The 25,622-nt window shown below is 33.8% G+C and overlaps 1 protein-coding gene across 3 annotated transcripts in view; it reads left to right on the forward strand.

The window, feature by feature from the left end:
* The window catches only part of PCDH9 (protocadherin 9), a 739,691-nt gene that overhangs the window by 695,580 nt on the left and 18,489 nt on the right, over positions 1–25,622 (forward strand). Inside the window, exon 4 of one of the 3 annotated variants that reach the window (XR_004254141.1) lies at positions 17,156–17,286. The exons of the other annotated variants lie outside the window; for them this stretch is intronic. The gene's annotated coding sequence lies outside the window, so the exon portion shown is untranslated. The remainder of the gene's footprint in view (positions 1–17,155; positions 17,287–25,622) is intronic. 3 annotated transcript variants of the gene reach the window in all.

Here is a 25,622-nt window from a genome sequence, read left to right on the forward strand (position 1 = left end):
GGACTGTGAAATTATGAGATTAGAGCACAACTCTTCACATCAGTTTAGAAACTCATTCTGGTAGTGCAGTTTCTATCTGTTTAGTGTATCCTGGTGGTGCTTTAGTGTAGATTGAGAGTTTTGTTGATTCAGTAGAAACACACAACACGAGTACGTTATTATGCAGATTATCTCATCAGTTAGACAATATAAGAATATAGAAGATCTTAACATGAGTATTTGAGAAAGTAGAGTGGAAGTCCCATTTAAAATAATTGTCTTCAGCTTGCTCTCAATGACCCTCTCAGAGCACTGAGGTTGTATCAAAGAATTGGTTTGTCTTTGAGTTAGAATTGTTACAAATAAGGATTTTCCAGTTGCAAGAAAAAAAGAAATAACTGATAGAGCTGGGATAGTTGGTTGAAGTGTTGTCAGGATCAAGGTTCCTGAAAAAAAAAAACAACACATTTCTATGGTAGTAATTAGAGAGTAAGGTGATAACAAATTCTACAATTCATATTAACAAATTTTACCTTGAATTCTTCCTATGTACATTCAAGTACTATTCAGCTACTTGAGTTAAGGCTGTTTTCAGTGTATTTTCAGATTATCTAAGACTGTTAATTTGAAATATATATTTTAAATGAATTAGCGTTTGACTTTGCACTTATTCCTTACTGGTTTAGATTTGTGAGTTCTCTATGTGGAAACAAAACTTTACAAAATAAATCAAAGTAAATCCAAAGACAACACATCTGTTTCTGAAATGAACTTTTGCTCATCATAAAGTTAAAGAGATCTGAGGGATCCGCTGTATGGCTGTCATGTAGGTGATAACCCCTTATGAGCACCACATCTTGAGATTAATAAACACTCTCCTGGTTCCAGCATCTGGAGTGAGAGCTCCATTTTGCATAAGATGACCTTGATTGAGGTGCCAAAACAGAACTGTGTGTTTCTGAATCTATTAATGCCAGATAGAAGGAAATAACACACCTAGCTTTTTTTTTTTTTTTACTTTATCTGTATAATTTTACCACTTTATATATCAAAAAAGCATCTTTACTTGTTGTTTCTACCTCTCTCTATATATAACATATATATATGTTTCTACCTCTCTTTCTCTATAAAAGTATATAGATTTTTACCTCTCAGTGTTGTTTCTACTAACCTAGTAAAATGTAAGCCATCTGAATGATGCACTCATACAAACTCTTTTTTTTTTTTTTTTTTTTTTTTTTTTTTTTCTAGAGACAAATATAATAGCAGTTGATGTCAGCCAAAATATTCATATTGAATTCATGGAATGCCTAACCTTTACCCAACATTACACAGATTGTCATCACATGTAACCTATTGCAATAGACATCTCCAGACTGTAGACTAGTAGCTTCTCAGTATTGTGCATGTTGGGTTTCTGAGTTCATATGCCTGCACACTGAGTTTTCTGGATATTTCCTTTCGAATGCAATTCATCTTCATTGGAACCTACTCACCAATTTTGTAGCCAGAGATATTTTTATTGTTGTTCAGAAAAGACTCCTAAGGGTATTTCTATTTATTTATTTATTTATTTTTATTTTTTAGGGACATACTGTGTGCTTTCACTATTATGAATGATGACTTCGCTGTACAAGTGGAAAAATTGTAACTGTCATATATTTTCATGGATTGCCTAAGTCTTTTGATTTATTGTAGTATTGTGTTGTGTATCGTATTGCCTTTCAAATTGTCCTAGAGAAGGACAGGAATGATATCCATTGTATGTGTACAGTGTTTCTTAGGTGGCAGTCATAAAATCTTTAGAGGAGTTTTGGAAGATCTGTGATCCTCCAAAATTAGCTGACCTACATGTAGCTGAGCTACAGGCAACACTGAGGAAATTTTGAGCTGTGAGCGGCATCATATTTTCTTCTATCTTTGGATTTCAATTTTCTTTTTATTATTATTATTTTTTTTTCCAAAGCAATAAATAGCTTTAGAGAGAGGTATTATAGGATATAATAAGATATGTTAAGATAAGATATATAAGATATGAGATATAATAAGAAATGTTTCTCAGGAGCCAATGGTGAGAACGCTTTAGGATTTGTATCCTGATGGTATAAAAATAATATTCTGAAAGGCCAAAAATGACCTTGCTTTAGACAACGTGATGTAGTCAAAAAACAAAACAAAACAAAACAAAACAAACAAACAAACAAAAAAAAAACAACAAAAAAACAACAATAAAAAGCACAATAACAACAAAATATTTTTAGAAGCACTCTCAGTGATATAACAATGAGCAACAGAACACAGCATGAGATGGATAGATGTTTTGAGATACAGGGCCTGATTATTTCTCAGTGAAGCTTTTATTTTATACTCTCCGAATAGTTTGTACCCAGTGAGTGTCTTCTGATTCATAACATGACTTAAAGATTTCCATCTGCTGAATTGAAGTATTCCACATGGTAAGTTTAATAAAATAGCTGAGTAGCACACTTCAGAACCTAGTCACATAATAAAGCCTCATAGTTGTGGATTCTGAGGCCATCTGTATTGTGAATATAGCAACAAGTCATTCACATCATTTACCATACAATAACAGTCAGGGAGCTATTTTAGGAGCAATGGTCCTTACATTGCAGACATCTAGCAAGAAACTACAAAATACAATTTATTTACTTCAGTGCTTCACAAAGATTAACTTTATCCTTGGGAGGCTAATAACCCTAGGCTCCCTTAATAGTCCATGGAAAGAAATAAGCTCTTGCAGTTGATTCTGAACAGAACCCTAACTTGAAGGATGTGAACCATTTGGAAAGAGTACGGAAGAGATGAAGAAGAGATTTCAAAACAATGATCTGCTTGTAAGGACTGTAGAAATTAGAGTTGTCATGAAGGAGAGGTAAGAGTGGGAGATGAACATTTTAAAATACATAACAGATTGCTGCAAAGTCTGTTCTCCATGTAGTCAGTGAGTAAGAAAACAATAATACAGCAAGGATTTATATTAGACAATAGGATAACAAAATCTAGCACTACAGAGAGGGAAGCAAGCTGAAAGAATTTCTGTGTAGGTTACAAAGTGTCTGTTGCTAGTGGACTGTAAGAGAAGGTGAGGCAGATGTCTGTCAAGAATGTGATAAATATAGCTGATTTTACACGTCGAAAGGAATAGACTGAGTGACCTCTGGAGGTTTCTTCTATCCTATTTTGGAGGACGGTTCAGGGAAATTTGTCTCTTTGAAAAAAAACATTGACTTCTGTAACCATTCATTTGGTGTGTAAGATCATCCACTGAGAGGTTGTCAGGATGCTGTATTCCCACACATAAAAGATCATGAGCTCATGGATTTTACGCTTGAAATCTTGCCTATGAATAGCATTTCATACATAATGCATTTAATACTATATCATCTTATACATATACTTATTAAAGCATCTGATGTTATTATCTTCAGCATTGTCTTAGCTCTCTTCTCTTGAGAGATTTGATTCCACAGTGATTCTATTTTTACTATGATAATTCAGTTTACTAATAAAGTGTTCTGAACTGTAAGTCAATTTCTATACCCAGCCTTCATTCTGATACTTAAAGCTTTTTCAATCATCTCTTCATTTAATACTCCTACTGGAAAAGTGCAGGCTTCGATGGTGTCTTATCAATGTAATGAATTTAATGTTATCATTGATATGTAGTAGTAGATATATTTGATTTATTTCTCTTTTTATTTGTACTAGTGAAGTAGAAAACAATTCTTATGAACTAAGATCACTTATTGTGGATTTGTAATTCAGTATTATTTATCTCCAAATGTTTGCTTATGAACATTATTTTATTTGTTTTGGTTCTACAGGATATGTTAGCATGTGCACCCTTTAAGTGCAAACTAGGATAAACTACAAAAAAGCTGAAGATTTTGAATTAAAATCTGTGGGGCTATTTACAAACTAAATTAATAAAAATATCTTTGTTTTCATTAATCATCAATTCTTCAAAATTAAAGTTCTTCAGTAATTACCCCAACTCAACGTTTTAAAGGAGAGTTTAGAATTGAGAAGCTACATTGTCATTTCTTAATGTTCAAATTAAAACTATAATTTTTATAAAAAAATTGTAATGTTATACACATAGGATAGCATTATATACACATAGGATAGCATTAGAGGATTAATTAGACTTTAAATATGAAAACACTGACAATACTGATGATTAATAATTTTTCAGTGAGTTTAGAAGCAATGGATTTCTGTCCATCATCACCTTGTTATTATTACACTAAATGAAGACTCCCAGCCTTTTCAATTTAAGTACTTTACTACAAGTAAAAGTATTTTACTACAAGTACATGTATATTTATATATACAGTGCTACAGAAATATTAAATAGTGAAATATTAAAATAGTGACATACTTCACTATATCAATACTTCACTATACTTCACTGACATACTTCACTATATCCATATTTCACGATATCCAAGTACAAGAAAGGCATAAATCAACAATAGCATGGGGAAGAGAGTGTACAATTACACAGCATTGTGTGAAAGAATTGCAAGCCACTTCCATTGTCATTTTGCTCAGAAGTTCTCTGTTTTATTCCCTGTGCAAGAAAGAACTAAGAAAATATCAAGAAAAGTTAGATGATCTGAATTCAGGTCAAGGCACATAAAATGGTAGAATAATGCAGAAAAAAATATTTATTTATTTTTATCTAAAATTATTGAAAAATTTCCAGTACCTATTTCTGGGAATTTTCTATAGGAGATGAGCAGTTCAATTTCTTTAGAGTTGCAGCTCTTGTGACTGGAGCATTTTTTTCTTTAAAGTCCAGATTTATGGTCATACGCTTAACATATATGCATAATGAGGTTTTATTACAAAAATAAATAAAAACTAAATAAAATGCCTTGTGCTTGTGACTTGAAGAATAAATTGGAATTCCTTGGAAGTGAAAAGTTATTTTGACAACAGAAAGAAAACAAAAACAAAACAACAAGAAAACACTTTTTTTTTTTAATTGTTATTTTATTTTATTTATTTATTTATTTAACCTAGGATGAATTTTGGTCCTCTACTCAGGATTCTAAAAGATTTATATTTGTAGAGCTTCATGCACATAGTCTTCTTGGGAGAAATTTTCTTTCAACTAGTGCATGAACCATGAAATTGCTGAAATCAAATGGAGTTTCAGGATTGTACATAGAGCACAGGCAGTTTTTCTTTGTTTACAGCAATATATGAAGCAATGTGCCCAGTGAGCTAAGCCAAGGAGAAACATTTCTGCAGAGATTTTTTTTTTTTTTTTCTCATGGGTTGAATCACCAAACCACATTCTCTGCTGCTATAAATCGCTGCAGATTACAGTTTTATTCAAGGATTACTATTATACAGTTTGTGAATCTTAAATTTGCTTTTCTGTGTTTATTTTCTATAATTCTAGCCAGGTTTCTCTCGGAATTATCTTACCAATGATATATTTGATTACATTGACAAAGCCAGTTTTGGGTCACTGAGGACTGTTTAACTGGCCACAGGGCTGTGCAGTGTAGCAAAGGAATAAACTTTCTTTTGGATTCATGCATTGCTCTGAAGGAAATAAATAATTAAAATAAATAATTAAGAGTAGCTGTGAGAACTGGAATTGTTTTGGGATAAAATTAAGTGTCTTATGGAACTGTTTATGTTGTCATTGGCAGAAAGATACAGGTGGTCTTTCTGAAGAATTAACTGTTATTAAACTATGTGTCTAATAGGAATAATTACATCTTGTAAGTTATGATGTTCCTAATCCCTGTAAACAATAACAGTCTGCAGTAGGTGCCATAATAATAATGATAATGATGTAATGATGTAAAAATTGTACAATTGTACTGAAATTGCATTAATAAGAATATTCTAAAGATTCTTAATTTTTTTATTTTTTTTTTTTTTGAGGGGGGAAATTATTCAATCTAATTAAATCTTTATAAGTTAGAAGGTACTTAGAAGGTACTTTTAAAAATAATTTCCTTTTAATGACTGTGGTACTTCAAGCAACCTATATCAAGGTTATACTTTGCCTTTTTATAAACTTTTCCTATACTTTTCCCCTTTTCTCTGTCATTCTCTACAGAATGAGTCAGTTTTGTAATCATTTTGAAAAGTGACAATGTAGTTAGAATACATGATAAGGTTGATTTTTATATGAGGAAATTTGCAGAAAAGAATTATGACATTTTTTTGCTTGTTTGAGATATGAACTCACTGACATTTACATTGCAATCAGGCAACGATTTGATGAGTGTCAGGAGAAAGTACTATTATAAAGTAAAAGCAACAAGTTAAACTAATACCATAGACCCTGTATTAATGTTGCCAAACTGGACTAGCCTGCTGCATGTTTTAGCATTGAATTAAGCATGGTGAGGGGGTGATGGAGAGAATAGGATTTCAGCAGGATTTTTCACATATGATGTTGCCAAGTGTCACCTGCTGTAAAACCTCTAACATAATGCTTGTTCTGGTTGCAGGCAAAGTCTCTTGGTCCTAGTCTCATTTTCCTCTTTTATATTCTTCCATGTAAGAGAAGCAGGAGAATGGTACATATTGGAAGTCACTGGACTTTTACACTCAGTTCAAATTATATCTCAGAAACATGTGAAATGAGATGCCTGGAAATCTAAATCTAACCCTAACTTTTTTTTTTCTTTTTTTTTTTTTTTTTTTTTTTTTTTTTTTTCCCAAAAATTCCAAACCAAATATTTTCTAGCCAAGGTGCCAAAGTTCAGGTAATTTAATTCAGATATACATGCTAGTACCTCAGAAGATCTGCAATGCAGATTCTGTATGCTTTTGTTTTTCTGGTTTGACCTTCCTAACTGAATACACATCTACAATAACCTTTCTTCCCTTTTAGAAATGGACAGTTGCATCATGAAAAATTCTGCTTTCAATAGGAAAAACTCCCACATTTTTTAATGGGAACTTTTCAATTAGTCTGAGCACATCTGTTACAAAATTTATGATTTCTTCATGGTAACTCAGGTAATTGGTTTCTTACTTCTGTTTCCTCCTGACCTGTAGGAAAGTCTGGCAAATACAGATACAGGTACATAGACAGTTAGAATGTGTATGGCACAGGAACAGCTGACACTAAAGGACACCAGTGTATTTGAGAAGCTGTGATGTCTTTTTTATGCCAAGCTTAAAGTAAATTTTAAAAGTATTTTATGTGTAAAAGGATTATATGAGATTATTTGTGCAGTTCCACAAAAATCACAAGTTCCCTGTTTAATAAAAATATAATGTAACTTATTTTGCTCCAGGTTTGGTAAGAAAACAAAGAAGTAAAATATCATCAGACAAGTTCTAGAAGTTTGCATTACTGAGACAGGCAAAATATTAAACAACATAAAAGCCATAAACTAAGACAATATTTTGTTTCACTCTTAAATGTGAAAATTAGATGCACTACTGAATTCTAATGTGTGGATTTTCTGTTTAGCCAGTTGTTTCTCCACACAATCTTCAGCCATCAAGTAACTGATTTGTGCCAGATGGCATTTCTCCAAATTTGTGATATTTCCAGGTCTCTATTCACAACTTTCTGGAGACAGACAGATAAAAATACATCAGCATATCATTCTACCTGTGGAGAGATAAGAATGTATATGAGACCAAGACTAATTTAATAGCCTAGAAATGCAATAGATAGCAAGAATTTAATGATATTAATGATATTAAGGTAAATGAAATGGGTAGATTCAAATGCAAACAAAATAAAATAATAAAATAAAATAGAATAAAATAAAATAAAATAAAATAAAATAAAATAAAATAAAATAAAATAAAATAAAATAAAATAAAATAAAATAAATAAAAGGTTAAATGTGCTTGGAAAAGGAAAATGTGAAAAATAGAAGGTTTCATCTATATGAAATAAAATAAATCACTGTGTTGTTAAAGCATAAAATAAATAATTTTAAACTCCCTTTTTACCACTGTTCATATTTGCCTATAATGAACTTTAAATAACTATTGCATTACAATCAGCTTCTTGAAGTAGAAAAGACACTAGATGATCATCAGATTGACAGATTGACAAAATCTTGAAGATTTTGAATTGGAGAACCAAGGAAGTTTGCTGTAGTATTCATTTAGTCCCTACCAGTGTGGAACTTCAAAGGTAGGTCTCCCATACAGAACTGTAGGAAGGCAAATAAATCAAGGTTTTCTGCTTCCTTTTGTGTGCTGGAGACTCCAATTCAGGAACTTGATGTAGGTCATATTTGGCCACTGTGAGACTTCATCAAAAGGACTTTGTGCTCAGACAAAGAGTCTTAGGAGAAAATGACTTGGAGGTGATCTCCTTACCAACTAGGATGGACTATTTATATTCTTTTTTTTTTTTTTTTTTTTTTCCCCTCCAAGAGTTCTAAAAGGGGAGTCAAATGCTGCTGATATTAAAAGGTTTTGAAATGGAAGACAAAAGATCTCAAATACTTTTAAGACAAGATGTCCCAGAAAAGTGTGTAAGAAAAAATGATTCATAAAAAATTGTCCAAGTGAATTTGGCCAAGAATCAAAGGCTTAGAAAAATAATGAACTGTGAATGATGCTTTAATTGCAAACTGTTTTGCATCTATATATATTTTTAATATTTATTATTTCTGTTTCTAAACTATGAAAGCCACTTTTTCTCACTGTAGGTTTTATAGCCAAAAAAGAGCAAAAAAACAACACATAGCATACTTAACCTATAGTTGATACCTTGGAGTTTTGTGTATATGGGAAGAATGGGACTGGACTGTTAATAACTGATTAACTGAGCATTAATATGTTCAAAACACAGAAAGGTATTCATTAGGAGTACCTTGCTCTTGCTCCAAATACAGAAATACTGTTTTAGACTCTCTCTCCACTGTCTGTGGAAGAAACCTGAAATTAGCTTTTGTTAATATGCCCCAGTTACCAAAATATATCTATGTGGTATCATTTAGAAAAGTTCACAGGATTTTCAAACCCTGCTGTTTAAAAGCTGTAGAAGCTAGGCCATTAGTGAATTTTGAAAAACAGAAAAAAAAATCTTTTTTTTTTTTTTTTTCTGTCTCCAAGGTTTTGTAGCAATATTGATCTTCAAGTCAATGCATTATTTTGTTGTTCTGTGAGACCACTCATATCCTATTGATATGTAAGTGCAGATACTGATTTTTTTTTTTTTTTTAATGGAAATCATACTTGGATTACAAGGAAAATCAAAAGAAGGAAAAGCAACGAAAGGAATCTACAGTCAATAATATTTGACCTTATCCAATATTTAATTGTTTGGTTATTCAAGTCTTTAAAATGGTGGATTACTTACCCGGGTTAGTAGAGAGCTGTTTTACCGTAATTATGTACCTTTTTATTGATCATGCTATGTGCTATGTGCTTGATCATGATTACGATGTAATGAGTAGTTCAGTTGGGAGAATTTACTCGAACACTGTTATCTTGTAATAAATTGCCACATGTTCAAACAGTGGTACAAAACTACAAAGAGTGGTACAAAACTACAGCTCTTTCCAGAACCGAAAGATACTGAAGCTGTAGCATTATGAGATAATTTGTAAAGCAGTGCCATCAAACTGGAAAGATTGAAGTTGAAGTAGGAAGGACTTGCAAACTGTGAAATTTGATAGAGTTCAACAAGAGGGCTGTCAATACTTCTTTTTCTTTTTACTTTTTTTTTTTTTTTTTTTTTACTTTCTTTTTCTATTTGAATCCATTTCATACTCTTCCTTTTTCTAGTTCTAATTTTACCATTGCTAAAATTTTGGACTTTTATTACAGGTGGACTGTTTATTGTCAGCTACCGACAGCAGATATTTAGTAGTTAGAGATACTTTCCCCAAAGAATTCTTAAATTATGTCTTTTTATAGCCGTCAACAATAATTCATCTACTTACTAATTCCTCTACCTCCAGCTTCAATAGTATTTTAGTAATGTCATAATCAAGTATAGAAATCCTAAAAAAAATAATTATAGAAATTGTGTGTCCTTGTATTACCATACAAATCATTCAGTAAAACATTTCTATTATCATTAAACAGCCTTTTGGCTCTTATATGCTGGTATGCAACAATGATGACTTCAGCTGAGGAGAAATTTAGTGCTGCAGTGCATAAAATAAACACATAACTGTTAACATGACATATTTAGGACAGAAGAAGCATACATACAGTATTTAAAAGAAAAATAGCATGCTGAATATTTCTGGTTTTGAGACACTGTACAATTTGTTCATATAAATCCTCTGCAGTTTCTTTCTTTTTTTTTTTTTTTTTTTTTTTTTTTTTTTTTTTCAGTTATGAATTTAGAGCATACCCTACAGCACATTCTCATGCAGGAGTAACTAATTGAGGGAATTCTTTCTATTATTTATAGATATTACATTAGCTTAAAGTACTTCATATTTCACAAACAGTTTCTCTAAGTTGGAAGAGCAGAAGCTTGGTCTCGATTTTCCAGATAATTTCAATTAAATACTCTTAATATTATTACTTCTCAGTCTATGTAACAAGGTTTTACCTGAAGAAAATGTTCTTCTGAGCTAAGAGAGCATGCTGCATCTTTTAATGAAATTATTTTTCATTGGAAACATAGGGAGACGGCATTTAAAGCAAAGAATGGGCGTAATGGAACATTGCAAGGCATGTGAGACAAATAGAGAAAGCTTTAAAGACAGCTGATTACTCAAGGCTGTTAGGGGGAGATTGTAGATTCACACCATACTCAGTGTTCACAATGATATTGTGTAGATTTATATGGAAAAATATGTTGTCTTAAATCAAAAATGATTTACAACAGAGAGCCTTATTTTCTTTGTTGGGAAGTTACTGAAAGATTTCTACTTGGATTTTTTCTCACTGGAAAAACAGCATGTTTTAATAGTGAAATCTGAGTATTTAAAAAGTTAAAAACTTATTTTCTTATCATAAGTAATAAAAGTTTCAATGTTTTGTCCTACAAATGTCTTTTTCTTTACTAGATAAACTATTTTTTCATTTGGAAGACGTTTCTTCCAGGTGACCTTTCAAACCATCATCTGTAAGCAGACAAGTGTAATGAATCATCTTCTGGTTTCATTTTTCAGTTCCTCTAGGTACCTGTGACACGGTAGTTCATTACAGTGTTTTCTTTTGGAAGTTGCCTCAAACTTTTTTTTTTTTTTTTTGAGTTGAAAGGCATACTTTTTTCCCAAAAAAAAAAAAAAAAAAAAAAAAAAAAAAGGATTTCTGGAAAAAATCTTAAAAATGTAAGCAGTAATGTCAAGGATTACATGGATCAGGGTGTTATTTGCAACAAGAATATTTGTGCTTATATGGGTTTTTAAATGCAGACCAAAAAGCTCTGCAAGAAATCCTTGTCCTTGCCCTTAGCCCACATTGTTTAGGGTTTGATTAACTAAACATTTTTAATGGTTTCATCATGTATATAGTTACAACCAACCAAAATTTTATTCCTTTTTTTATTCACTCAAACCTACAAAAATTGTAACAAAGAATTTTGAAGTATTTCATTGCTTTGACTACAGAGATTATCTATACAATAAATATGCCTGTGACTGTGTCAAGGCAATGAGACAAACCAGATAGACCATATCTGTGTGAGCAAGCACTGCTAGTCTCCAGAGAAGGTTGGATGCTGGAAGCAATCCATGCCAGTTCTCAACCCCTACACATGCCTGAAAGATGTTGTTCCACTAAAGAGGAGGAGAAATACTGTATACTGAGCCCACTTATGTCAAAACTCACAAATCAACAAAAAAAATATTTCTTGTTTTTTACCCTTTAAACCTGTACATGATATTTTGTACTTCACTTTCTGATATCAAGTTGTGAAATAAATTTTGGAGTATTTACAAGGCTAGTTATTATGCTTACTACATAAGCAAAAATATGCATCAATTTTTTTTTTTTTTTTTTCTTTATAATGGGTTCATGACTTTAAGAAGTTATCCTCTGTAAACATTTCTTCTTACTTAGTATTTATCATCAGATTTTCTTTTTGAATACCATATATGCTAAAAGGTGACATGTTTCAGAGGAAATTATACATGAAAATTTCAGCATGTAAATATGTGAAAACTGAATATATGTCAGAGTTGGTGTTTTAATTTGTTCACAAATGTCTTGCCTAATACATTTTCCTTTTGTTATATTGATTATTTATTTATTTATTTTAATTATTGGACTTTGTAGTCAAAAACACCCTAACCCCTAACATTAAGCTAGAAAAATATTGGTAAAAGATGCCATTCGTGGATGATTAAAATCAGGGATCCTGATATTATTTACACCACTGATTTTGAAATAATACTAGTGGAGTTCTTATCAGTTTCAGTTCAATATTAGGTATTGGGTGTGAATAGTTAGTAACTCAGAAAATACATCTGAAAGCTTTTTTCTTTAAAACACTATTCACAGATGCATCAAGAGGGGTAAACAAATAGAAGGGGCCAACAGGAGCTTTCTTCATACAACAGAAAATAGTTAAAGTGGCATTCTTATTCTTTATTGATTATTATTGACCCTTATTATTATTATTCCACTTCCAAATGTTTGGAAGGCCACCACTGGTGAAAAGAATACTAAGATCAGTACTTGTAATTAGAGACTGCTGGTAATGTAGCCTTCTGTGAGTCAATTTTATGTATCTAATATTGGAATCTAATGAATCTAAAGGAGCATCTCACAAGTCTTTTTGTTTTAAGTTTATAGTATGCAGATTTGTTGTATTTTTTTTTCTCTTCTTTGAACATCAGAAACTCATCTAGCTAAAAGAGGACTTTTGCAAACTTACTTAGGATCTGTGAAAATTTTCCAATAAGATTTTCCCATAACTCAACAAAAAATCTGTCTATGCAAGTGCTATGTAAACCTGACTCTCATGACTATGTTACCAATAATTCAAATCACATTAAATATAAACTGGTATTAGGTCATAGCCAAAGATAAAACTGTTATTACTGTGCAGTGATGGATGGTTTTATATAATAATAACAAAAACTGATATTGATTCATGAAGGTTCTCAAACTTTCAAAATAAGCAACCTTGACCTTGACCTTCAAAATTTGATGGGGGGAAGAGGAGAGGGAGAAAATAGTTTCATTTTCTTGGTCTATATAAATATTTCAGAAGCTCATTACCTGATACTTTTTATACCCACGAACTCTTTGTGTTAGTTGTTTGCATGATTTCCAGCAGAAGGAATTCAGTCTACTTAAGATATCATTATCTGGAATATATAGTATAGTGGTGGTATGCACAGTACAGTATAAAACAGATCAGTAGTGGCCAAGAGAGTGTTACACAACTTAAGTTATGTATCCTTTACTTATAACTATTTTATGTCCTTTAATAATGTGAAGGTGACATGATACACACTGTGAATCTTAAACATTTGCATTTTTGTTCCCACTTCAAGAAAGGAGAAATACCGTGTTCCGTATTAATTGGGCATCTTTGGCTCAAGCTTTTAAGTGTGACAAATGGAGATGTGCCAGACTGCCTGAAAGTTATTCAGGCTGTCGGTGAACTACAGTGGCTGCCAGTTTGCAGACAATTTCTAGTTTACTTGGGTCTGTCACATCTCTTTCACACTACCTATTTACCATCTGAATAGAGAGCCAGCACTTTGAGACATAAATGAATGTATTTGTCTTTAATATGAGAGTGTCTCTGTGAGGACTTGTGTTACATTTTGTCACACATCATAAACCAACCTGAACTTCTGCAATGACACAAACTCCAGACAGGTCTCCTCAAGCAAGCAACAAGTGCTGCTGGAAGCCAAAGAATGTAATTAATAAGCAGGCAACTCTGAGGTTGCCACATAATTTTCTCAAGTTGGAATTATGTTTGTGTTAGATTAGCTCATTCTCACCAGGACACCTGAAAGTATATTTACGATAGAACAAACAACCTGCCCCTGTGGAGACAGCAGCAGAAGGCTTTGTTTCTTTATGAGCTTGGTCCAAAGCAGCCTTATGCTACTGATTTTACAGAAAATACAGGGCAAACCTTGTATTTGCAAATATGGAACATTTGCTGGGATAGAATAAAAAAAAAAAAAACAAACAGTCGATCAGCATGGAGGTTTCATCTTGAAGGGCTTCACTGACTGGACTTTTTTAACATCTGGAAGATTAGCCTTGGTGAGAGAAATGTTGTATAGAAATGCCTTTGATAGCTCTCTGATTAAGTCTACCATGCTGTGGAAAGGGGGATGGTACCAGGTTTGAACAAGTCTGCATGACAGAACAGAGAACATTCATGTTTGGGAAAAACAAAACAAAACAAAACAAAAAACTCATTATAACTCTGTACTGTTGTCCTTTGAAGCAAAATGAAATAAAAGCTTGCTGTGGCATTTCTGCTGATAAAATCTGCTTTCTGGAACATGACCAAGTCTCAACATATATAATCTATGAGAAATAAGACAGTCAAAAGATTGCATTCCTAAATAGGCTTGGAATATCTTGGCAACTGCTAAGAAAACACAAATAAGAAACAATGTCCTGCTTTTTTGACCCTTAAATTATGCAGCTGTTCATTACCAGAATTATATATCTCATGCTACCCTTTGGAAGGAAGGCATGGTGCACAGAGCTGGAACAATTACTGAATTATAGTACAATAAGAAAGACCTCCTAAAGTGTCACATGTATACAGAGAAAGATAAGAAAGGCCAGCTTAAGTTCTTGGCATTTTAAAGAAGGCAATCAAGAAAACCTTTGAATTCTTTGGTTTGCTTTCCTTACAGTTCATCTACATTTTTATGCAAGTCTGACAAAGCATCCCATTCATGTGTCAGCATTCCTCTCTCTAGATGCATTAGTGTTTATTACAGGCTGAGTTTGCAGATGCTACCATTTGAAAACAGTAATAGAGCCAGTTGTGTGGCCTTAACATTTATATAATTACTAATGATTTCATGTTTTCTTCCCCAGTGCTGCTGAAATAAAAATGGCTCCAGCATAGCATTGCTCAATACAATCCTGTAAGCACAAATTGTTTTGCCATAACAGGCTTTGAATTTCATTCTGAAATAAAATACAATGTGTTAATCAGCTTACTGTTAGTGAATTATCCGAGTGACATATTTGGCACATTTTTGCACATTTATCTGTGATCTGATTTCTTTACTATGTTAATCTCACATAAAATGTATACTCTGAAGAGTACACTGGAGTGTCTTGAATCCTTTGTATCTGCTGACTTGAAAATAATATGTTGTATTTCTTATGCCCCAAAAGCTTATCCAGGACTATGGTCTAGAAACTAGTGTAACAAAAGTCTTTGTATTCCTTATACTTTCAGTCAGTGTTTCTCTTCTTGCATTTGGATTGTACTGAGAATCCCTTTATTCATGCCCGTTCTCCTGGATGAAGTCATACAGTATTTCTAGTTAAGGTATTATTTATCCAGAAAGAAAGTCTTTCAAGAAAGCAAGTATTACACGCTTCTAGTACAATGGTGTGCAATTTTAGTACAATGGTGTTCAACATGTTTGTGTGTTAAACACTTCCTGATATAGACAAAAGAAAGATAATTAAAAAAGCCATGCCTAATTTATTTCTTTGGTTGCAGTTACTTCACAAAATCACAGAATCACAGAATTTCTAGGTTGGAAGAGACCTCAAGATCATCGAGTCCAACCTCTGACCTAACGCTAGCAGTCCCCACTAAACCATATCCCTAAGCTCTACATCTAAACGTCTTTTGAAGACTTCCAGGGATGGTGACTCCACCACTTCCCTGGGCAGCCTGTTCCAGTGTCTAACAACCCTTTCAGTGAAGAAGTTCTTCCTGACATCTAACCTAAAACTCCCCTGGCTCAACTTAAGCCCATTCCCCCTCGTCCTGTCACCAGGCACGTGGGAGAACAGACCAACCCCCACCTCGCTACAGCCTCCCTTGAGGTACCTATAGAGAGCGATAAGGTCGCCCCTGAGCCTCCTCTTCTCCAGGCTGAACAAGCCCAGCTCCCTCAGCCGCTCCTCGTAGGACTTGTTCTCCAGGCCCCTCACCAGCTTCGTCGCCCTTCTCTGCACCCGCTCAAGCACCTCGATGTCCTTCTTGTAGCAAGGGGCCCAAAACTGAACACAGTACTCGAGGTACGGCCTCACCAGAGCTGAGTACAGGGGGACGATTACCTCCCTAGCCCTGCTGGTCACACTGTTCCTGATACAAGCCAGGATGCCGTTGGCCTTCTTGGCCACCTGAGCACACTGCTGGCTCATATTCAGCCGACTATCCACCATCACTCCCAGGTCCTTCTCTGCGAACTTCTATGTTTTAAATTAAAAAAATAAATAAATATATTGGTAGAAGAGCTTTTAAGGACACATTTTTGTTGATGTTGTTCATCTGTTGTTTTTTATTATTTTGTCCAGAGTTTTGAAGGTGACGGGTTCAATTATTTTCAGTAAATCAGGATTAGATTCTAAGTAAACATTCTGTAAAAATATGCAAAGGAATTATTAAGAAAGAGAAAAGTGTCCCCAGGTTGTGTAAATACTCTGTTGCTTAAGAAAAAGAATAGTAATAATAATAATAATAATAATAATAATAATAATAATAATAATAATAAAGATGAAAAAAGGAATTACTTGTTCTTTAGAGAATTAACAAGGTCTGAATGTCAGGGGTTTGGGAATGATTTATGAACACAAAGGGAACTCTGATAGGCTTACAGTGCAGCAATGCCTAAGAAACAACATTTGCTTTATCAGAGTTGAAAGACACTTACTGCTTTTATCTGATGTGCAGTATCTTTACATGTACTTGTAAGGATTGTATGTGAGGGTTCTTATGTCTTTTGTCTCATATTCTTTTTATTTTGCTCTGCTATAATTAGTCAACACTAAAAGCTTGTAGCATTGCTAATATCAATAAAATCACTGTTGTGTAGACTGGGCGGAAACCATTTTCACTTGGCTACTTTTTCAGTCACCCAAGAATAGGATGTTTGAGAAGGGAAATAATTAACAAAGTCATTAATGTTTGTCGCTTGCTAGTTGAGAAAGCACCTGATCACTGCCCATGTAGTAAAGTACTTACTTTACTGTTACTTCTGCAACAACAGTTTGAAAGTCTTTTAGCTTTAAAAGTGTTTTCTTTAAAGGTATTAAAGACATCTGTTCTTTTTCCTCTCAGATTCCAAACCTTACACGTAGCCAAATCAGAATCAAGCAAAGCCATATGAAAATCTGCCATCAAGAGACTATAATTGTCTTTTTCTAAACCAAGCTCTGACGGAGGATCCCCTGAAGGGAGCTCTTGCACAGGTTTCTGGTTTCCCACCTACATGTGTAAACAAGTTCTGTGTGTACACTGCTATGCATGCATAATGCCTGTTCTGGCTAACATTCATCTATGAGTGGACTTGGTTTTGAAAAGTTTGCTTGTATTATTAGCTTGTGGGCAGTAGAGAAGGTCAACGGAATGAAAACTTCAGCACAAGCATATGGGTTTTGAAAATTTTGTGGTAAATGAATTCCTGAGAGGGGGCAAGAAATGAAGTCATATGGGTTGAATGGAGCATAGAAGCTCCTTAGTCCTCTGTTAAATGAGCAAAAAGTATAGGCATTATTTTAAAAATTGAAATTGTATGTTATTAAGATCTTGCCAATAAAACATTGAATAATCTTTGCAGTTGTAAATGAACACCGTTGGTAAGGAAATCATAGACTGATTATTGACGATTAAAACTAGGAAACTTTTACTTTAAAACTGATAGTTTTAAAATATTCTTTGATGGAAGCATATATTATATATATATATATACATGTATATATGCAAGTTTTAGGAATATGGTCTCATGGAAATTTTGCTTTTAGATAATAGAATTTCCAAAGTGAAATAGTTCTGGATTCTTTTCACTTAGCTACTTTATTGGATCTCAAGTTTCAGAGATCTGTTTTAGTCTTTCAAGATGTGGTTTCTCTAGATATATGAGCATTATCTCCCAAAATTTTCTCTCTCTTTAACCTTTAATATTTCTCCACTTGCTATCTTTTATTTAGGGTAATACTTTGTTATGGCAAGAAAAACAAACAAACAAACAACACTGTACATTCACTTAGAGAGAAAGACAATCTTTCTATGAAAAGCTCAATAAGTTACCAGTTATTGTTTCTTGTTCTGGCAGTTGTCAGGTTACTGATAAATTATGTTGCAAATTTATAGTTAAAAATGATCTACCATAATATTTATTAAGTATTTAATAATTATTATTAAGTTATTTAAGTATTCACATTTAAATAGTATTGTATTTTTGTATCTCCCATACAGAGACAGATAGTATAACGGGTATCCTCTCTGTCTTCAGTAGCGCTATAACAGCTGGGAATCTATTTTATCCCTTCAGTGAACTCTTTTGTCTTGATGAAACCACACACACAAATAAATACACAAGTAAATAAATAATAAAAAGAAGATTTACATTCGTTTTGTGATTCTTTTTTTCTATGGAAATTGAAGAGACCATTTTTTTCTATGAGATGAATTTCAACTTTTCTTATTTTAATATATTCACATGGGGCTTATTGATAGGCTTTAAACTAGTTTTGAAGGGGGAAAGGGACAAAAATAGGCCTGCCACTGATAAGCTGTGGGACTGCACACCAAAAATTGAGGGACTGAGTGCTAGTGAGACCCTTCAGTCTGTCCCATAAGGGGCTGTGTTCAATAAAGCACATCTGAAATGTTTCTATACAAACACACACAGCATTGGAAGCAAGCAAGAAGAGCTAGAAGCCTTGGCTCAGTCTCAGAATTATGACACCATTGGCATAAGCAAAACTTGGTGGGAAGAGGCCTGTGGCTGACGTGTTCCAATGGTCAGTTACAGGCTCTTTAGAAGGGACAGGAAGGGCAGGGGAGGCAGGGGGGTGGTGTTCTATGTAACGGAGGCACTGGACTATACAGAGCTTGCAGTTGATGACCATGTAGTTGAGAGCCTCTGAGTAAGGACCAAGGGACAAGCAAATAAAGGGGATTTTGTTGTTGGAGTCTACTATAGACCGCCAAACCATGATGATGACACTGATGAACTATTCTTTAAAGAACCAAAGGTTACTTCAAGATCAGCTGCCCTTATCCTTATGGGTGACTTCAACCTGTCAGATGTCAAATGGGAAATCATAGAGCTGAGACAAGCAAATTCAGGAGATTACTGAAGCACCTTATTGATAACTTCTTGGTACGGGTACTAAGAGAGCCAAGTAGGAAAGGTGTCCTTCTGGGACTGTTGCTTGTAAACAGGGAGGGTCTTGTGGGTGAAGTTGCGATAGGTGGCCTCCTTGGCCACAGTGACCTTGAGGTAGTCAAATTCAAAATCATTGGTGACAGAAGGAAATCTGTCACCAAAACTTTAACCCTGAATTTGGGAAGAACAGACTTATGACTGCTCAGGGAACTAGTTAGTAAGGTACCCTGAGAAACTGCTTTTAAAGACATTGGGGTCCATCAGTGCTGGTCAGATTTTAAGCACCACCTCTGAAGAGCAGAGGAACAGAGGCAGAATGCTGACTTGGCTGAACATGAATCTTCAAGAACTCTTCAAGTGTTTGGCTGCTGGAAGCAAGGTCAGGCAACAAGGGAGGACTACAGGTATGCTGCTCGCCTTTATAGAGAGAGAGTCTGGAAGACCAAAGCCCAATTACAATTGAAGCTGTCCAGCAGTGTGGGGAACAATAAAAAAAAGTCTTTTTTAAAGTATGTTTACAGGAAAAGGAGGACCAGAAGAAATATTGCTGATACTTGATAAGGATGGTCACCTCACAAACTGGGACATAGACAAAGCAGAGACATTCAATGCATTTTTGCCTCTGTATTCAACACCAGTGATAGGCTCTGGTAGTCCAGCTGCCCTGAGTTGGAGGACCGTGACTGCAGGAATGATAAACTCCTAGTTTACCCTGAACTTGTGTGGGATTTTTTGCTCTACCTGCATGCATACAAGTCCATGGGGCCTGATGGGATTCATCCCAAAGTAATCAGGGAGCTGTCTGATTTCATTGCAGGACCTCTCACAATCATTTTTCAATGGTCTTGGAATCCAGAGAGGTCCCAGTTGACTGGAAGCTGGCAAATTTGGTCCCATTTTTCAAGAAAGGCAAGAACAAAGATCCTAGCAGCTACAAGCCTCTCAGTCTCACTTTAGCGACTGGTAAAATTATGGAGAAGATTATTCTGGGAGTTACTGAAAAACACCTGAAGGACAACTCAGTCATTGGTCAGAGCCAACATGGGCTGACTAGTAGAAGGTCATGTCTAACAAACTTAATTTCCTTCTATGACAAAATCACCCAGCCAGTTGACCAAAGGAAGCCAGTCAATGTAATCTTTCTGGGTTTCAGAAAAGCTTTTGACATTGTCTCTCACAGTATCCTTCTGGACAAAATTACCAGAATGCAGTTAGATAAAAGCATGATAAGATGGGTGATGAGCTATGCCCAGAGTGTTCTTATAAATGGGGTTACATCAGGACGGCGACCTGTCAGTAGTGGAGTCACAACTCCATTTTAGGACCAGTCCTCTTCAATGTTTTCATAAATGATTTGGATGAAGGACTTGAAGGTTTTTGAGCAAGTATTATTTTCTCTTATTCTATGATTATTTTTTTTAATATAAATTTCAGTCACTATAGGAGAACAAAAGAGAACATTTCTAAATAGATAGGGTGCTTTCAGCACAGGTGAAGAAAACGTGACACCTCCTCACAGGTCTGACTTGCTTGAGGGTGTTACTACTCTGTCATCTCTAGCACGCTTATCTCAGTACTTCTTTTGAGAGATGTAAGGAAACTCAAATTTGGGCCTGTAAGCTACAGATAAATATTCCTAAGATCAAACGGGAAATAATTTCTATTTTGGCTTTAAACATCCAATCGTAAATATAGTACTGGTGTTATTATTGACAAGACCACCTTTGTACTTATTTCCTTGCACTCTTCAAATTCTATCATCTGCTATTAGCTCTAAACAGCTTAATATGATACTATTTATTTATTTTTTTTATTTATTATCTGTAGCGACTTTGAATAGTTGCTTTCTCTTTATGGCTGCTGCTGCTGTTAAAATATTTATAACTTTTATTTATTTTAAATATATTAGTCTTCTATATTTCTCTAAATCAATGCAGTTAAAATCCTTTCTCCCAGGGAATTCTGGATGAATGCCAATTTAGCCTTACGATAAAAAGGCACTTTCCTGCTGGAGATATTCAAGCTTTGGCTGAAATATAAGGATCATTCTGACAGAGGTTCTAGATGAAATCAGGAGTAATTCAGATAAAGTTAATTAGTATCGGTGTAAATGAGATCAAAATCAGCCTTTGCATGTATGAAACAAGCACATATTTTATTAAAATAGTCACAGTATAATGCTACAATTGTCTTGTGATTAATTTTTCAATAAAGACTCAAACACTGGTAAACATTTCCCTGACTGTTGTCTTAAAAAGAGGTCAAAGTAAATTATAAGAGGATGTGTCATATATCAGTGGGCAATGAACACAGACAATTCTTTCATTACTGCAGCAATTGTTTACTTGAATCATGAGACAAATGGAACAGCTTGTAACAAAAGTGAAAAACATATCCTGTCTGAATTCTCTTATTCAGAAGAGAGGGATACTCCCTATTTCAGAAGCATCACTGTTATTGTTATGATTAATCATAGCATCCTTTACAGGAACACTGTCTTTCAATGGCACTTTGCTTCAGAGAGATGTCAAATGGCCGTCTTTGAAAATAAATTGGTTTGTGAATTTAATTCTCTTTTCTTCCTGGTTTCCTCATGCAACAGTCCATAAAGAGGCTTCCATTGCCATAGTATTTCACAGCTGTGTAATCCTCAACCCAATATGTTGCCTTGTAAGATATGGAGATTCTATTATCTTAAGTTTATAGATGAGCAGTAAAGGCACAGGACTAAATGACATATTTAAGGTCACTCATATTATTTTTGATTAATTAAATATTTTGAAAGAACTGTCTTTTGTTCCTTCTGTTGTAGAAGTTAAAGATCTCACTCATACAAGTGAGCTAGGTGTTTTGGGTAATTTAGTGGTTAGCATGGAGAAGAAGGGTACAATTCATCACATCTTAAAGTAAAATTTCAAGGATTTCAGATGAATGAAATTGTAAAAGAACCTGTTTGAAGAATCTAGATGATTAGCTGAATGGTATTCATCAATTACAAATGCCAGTGTTTATTTGGATCATCTTACTTCTAGTACCTTCTTTTACTGTTGAGATTTTCAGAAGTATGTGAATACTTGACAGAATTATTACTAAAAAAGCTTACCTTCTTGCTCAGGATTCTTATCATTAGTGATACTTAATGTCTTCTAGTTCTATTGATAAGGTAGTTTGATCTTTACTGATGTTAATTCTCACTTTTGTGGGTCAGGAGCAGATTGTATCAGCCTTTCTCATCTATTCATATAAAGGTTGTTACTGAAAATATTATTCAAGTTTAGTTCTAATATTGAATTATGAGAAACCTCTCTCCAGCCCCTTTCCAGCAATGTATATACACTATTTAATCAACCTTCAGGTTTTATTAGCTTATATTTTGGTTAAACTAAAATAATTCCATGTATGGCACTTCACATGCTTTACTGAAGTTCAGAGAGATAAGATTTATGCATTTTTATTTGTTTACAAAAGCAAAGTAATTTACCATGGTAATCTAACATTATCTATCATTTAAAAAAAAAATGATTTGTCAGTCCTTCTGTTTTTTTTTTTTTTTTTTTTTTTTTTTTGTAATGGTATTTTATTTTCCTTTTTGATTCTCTTTAATTCATTTAAATAATTTCTTATAGATTTGGGGTTATATATGTTCACATATCTCTCCTTTAAATTTGTCTGTACACTTATGATATCCCCGTCAGGTAGCACTATCTCATACTTTGTACATTTATAAAATTGCTTTATGTTGAATTTGGATTTTTCCTCTGATTGTGCCATCTTGTTTGTATCATCACTAGTAGATGCCTTCACAGTAAACAGTAGGCATCAGAAACAAAGCATACCAAGTATGGACCAAGAACTTCAGGAGAAATGTAACACAGCGTGAAATTTAAACAAGTATTTCTAGTAGATTCTGTGACACTGCGGGCTATGCTGAGCTATGCATTTGTGCAGACAAGAACTTCTCGGTCTTATTTAATCAGACTTGTCAACAAGGAAATCTTACTACTTCTGTCTTCTACTTGTGAAAACATAGATCCCTGAAGGTTTACTTAGTAAGCTAACATAGACCCAGAGAATACACTGTTGATGTATAAGCATTAAGACAAGGAGTGTTCATAATAAAACCTTCAAGAAAAAGAGCACTGTGGAAGGAATATGCAGTGAACAGATTACCAAAATGTTTGTGTGCCATTCCCATGTTCTTTGACTACATAGATATAGAAACTGATGGAGTGTAAAATTCCTTTTAAAGTCAGACTACCAAGAAGTTGCAAAGTGACTGTGAGTACTTAATAAAAAAATTCACAGTCAAAGTGTCTGCCATGTGTTTTCTGCTTTCAGTTCCGTTTTTCTCCCCACAAACAGAGAACATTTTTCCATTTTAATTAAAAATGCTGCTAGCGCTTTATGCTTGAATGGGGGACTAAATAAAACATACAGTACGATCCATATTTTCAAACTTTTTGAAATATTCATCATCTCACTTTATATTTCACTAGGGCATTAAAATTAGTGAAATTTTCAGTTGTCTCTAGTAAATAATTATTCTTCAGTCTAGTTGACCTCTCCCACTGTCCTACAGCTACAGCTTTGGTCCTTTAATACTACAGAAATTCATGTTTTCATGGTGAGAAAAATCAGTATACTGTGAAAGTGAATTATATTCCTGATACCTCTATGAAGTTCAATTCTATTTTCATGTCACAGTGAAGAAAAACTGAAAGGTTGTTCTAGAAAAATTGTTCTGAAACACTTCAGCATGTGATTTCAGACTATCTGTAAGTTTTTCTAGAGTGGGGACACTGATCTCAGATGTAATTGGAGAGATCACAATTAAAAGAGGTCAGGAAAAAAAAAAGTTTCAACGAGTTTAATTCTGTAAGGAAATATATATGTATATAGGGTGTATATATAAATGGTTTGATATAGCAATTGTTTTTAAATAATTGATTATTTTTATAAGGGAAGGTTTCCTAATGTGTGTGAGATCTAAAGAGATCTAAGTGATGACTATCCTACCCTTGACTATGGCAAAGCTATGGATATAGCTCCAGATTCAAACACTATATTTAGTTGTCTACAATGAAGGTGTGTACCTAGGAGTTATATGACTTGATTTGTCTTTATAGTTAATGGAGATGTAATCAGTACTGTCAGTAGAGTAATATAAAGAGCTATTGAGATTCACTTCTGTACATTTCAGTTGTGTTGTATTGTGTTGAACCACTCTATGATTCTATGACTGGGACTATAGAATTGACAGGATCTGTGTTAATTAAAGTGAAAATTTAGAAAATCCATGGTTCCCATGTAGATACATACATTGTAGCCATCTAAATTTTGAAGCTGAAGCTGAATCTTAGTCCTACAGTTTAGTCCTACAGCTTCTCTTTAACACTTCATCACTTTTGTCTTTAAGTTGTGAAAATAAAAAAGGAAAACCTTCATAATCCATTCAGATGACTTTAGAGCAGAACACTAAGGTAGGTGAATCCTAAATGGGTCTTCATTTAAATTATCTTAAGTTTTATACTTAAATTCAATACAAAAAGAAGCCCTTCACTTTTTATAAGGGAAATCTGGTGACTAAATTCAGTGATATAAATGTGAAGGGCTTATCATGCAGGCAGCTGTGAAGACGGTGAGAGTAAATAGTTTTGTGGAAAATAAACAGGAATGTTGATGAGACCTGAGTTGAAAATGTGCCAAAAAGAGAGAAAACAGAACTATATTTAGACAGCTTGGGAAAAGTAGAGTCATGAGCTGAAGAACTTGTTAAGAATTGGTGTGTTATATAGAGAAACTAAATACTGAAGGAATGACCTGTAGTTCACTAGAGAATTGATCTGTTTCCTTCAGTGAGTGACTTCCTAAATCAAGTTTTCCAGTGGAATTCATTTGACGTTTTGCAGAGACAAAAAACACAGTTTTGTACCCAATGAAGGCATTCATAAAATTCCATCCTATTTCAAAGGAGAAATACATATCCACAGAACCTGTAGAGACACATATATCTGTCTCTGTTATCCCACTGAATAAATGGTTCTGGAATACTTCTTTTTTTAGAATACTAGTAAAGTATTCTCACATCTCAGGTATATTATTGTGCTTTTAAGTGTTTGCTATTGCCTTTAAATTGCACGCTACCTCTGAAGTTAGCATTTAATAAATTAACTCACTTGATGAAAGGGTAATAATCCTCTCAAATATGACTGTTAATATCATCATAACTAAAATTTTATAACAGTTCTCCTTCGAAAGCAACACTGTTGGCTGAAGGTTACAGGAAAAAAATTAACTAGTGATCCTTTTCATCATTCTTCAGTTCAAATCAGTCATTGAACCCAAGCACAGGACAAAGGCATTAACTGAACAATAATTCTTAGGTGTTTGACAAAGCTTTTTATAAATGTTAAT

Source organism: Aythya fuligula, chromosome 1 (assembly GCF_009819795.1).
Source record: "Aythya fuligula isolate bAytFul2 chromosome 1, bAytFul2.pri, whole genome shotgun sequence".
Lineage (NCBI taxonomy): Eukaryota > Metazoa > Chordata > Aves > Anseriformes > Anatidae > Aythya > Aythya fuligula.